This window comes from Orycteropus afer, unplaced genomic scaffold (assembly GCF_000298275.1).
Source record: "Orycteropus afer afer isolate SDZICR_OR568_19922 unplaced genomic scaffold, OryAfe1.0 scaffold00145, whole genome shotgun sequence".
In the NCBI taxonomy this organism is placed as follows: Eukaryota; Metazoa; Chordata; class Mammalia; order Tubulidentata; family Orycteropodidae; genus Orycteropus; species Orycteropus afer.
In genome coordinates, this window is record NW_006921732.1 from 1,914,318 (window position 1) to 1,915,276 (window position 959).

Below are 959 nucleotides of genomic sequence, written 5' to 3' on the forward strand. Positions count from 1 at the left end.
GAAAAATGCAAAAAGAAAAACAAGGAATGGGGTTAACCACGAGAAAGAAAAAAAAAATTGCAACCTGGAACAGGGAAAAGAAAAAAAGCAGAAAAGTAGAACCTGGGAGGGGAAGAATAAAGAATAATAGTAAAAACTATAAAAGCAATAATATTAATAGTAGTTTTCAAACAGACAAAAACAAACTAAAAAATAGAAAAAAGAAAGAAAACATTGGGGCAGGGCGGGGTAGGACACCCAGGCTCCTTTGGAGCACACAGACTGGGATGGAATTCCTGCTGGGTGGGAGTGAAGGATGGTCGCACCTCCCTTCACCAATAGGGCATGGGGTATAAGAGTAACAAGGGGAATGTCACACCTTTCCAGTTGTCCAGGTCCAGAATGTCCTTGGAGTTACTGGCAAGTGGAGCCAATTTTAAGTCCCTGGAGTCTGGGAGAACACTGTTGCTTTAAATATCCAAAATGGTCAAGCCACTTGTAAGCATTCAAAATGGCTGCACCCTCCAGGCAGAGAAAGGTCCACAGCTCAGCCCACCTTTCTCTTCACTGCTTTCCCTTTTATTCCCCAGCCACGAGAGCAGTTCTCCGTGTAGTCCCTGGATAGCAGGGCTGATCTTTAGGTTAATTCTTAGGTCCTACCACCACTTGGCAAGCTGTTCAAGCTATTTGTGCTGTCAGGATTGCTGCCAGACCACAGTTCCGTATGTCCCTTTTTTTGGTGTTTTCATGCAAATTCTTCTGCTAGTTGGAGTTTAGTCCAGTTCTATATCTGTCTTTTCAAAGCTCAGGGGTCCAGGATTATCTTCTATATCTGTGTTAATTCGTTCCCCTTTTCTTTGTTGAAGAGGGTCTGTGGAGTCTTTCTGCCTATTCTGCCATCTTACCAGAACTCCCACCTATAATGTCCTTTTTTTGCCTCTTGTGACAGTATTGATTTAAAGTTTATTTTATCTAATTAT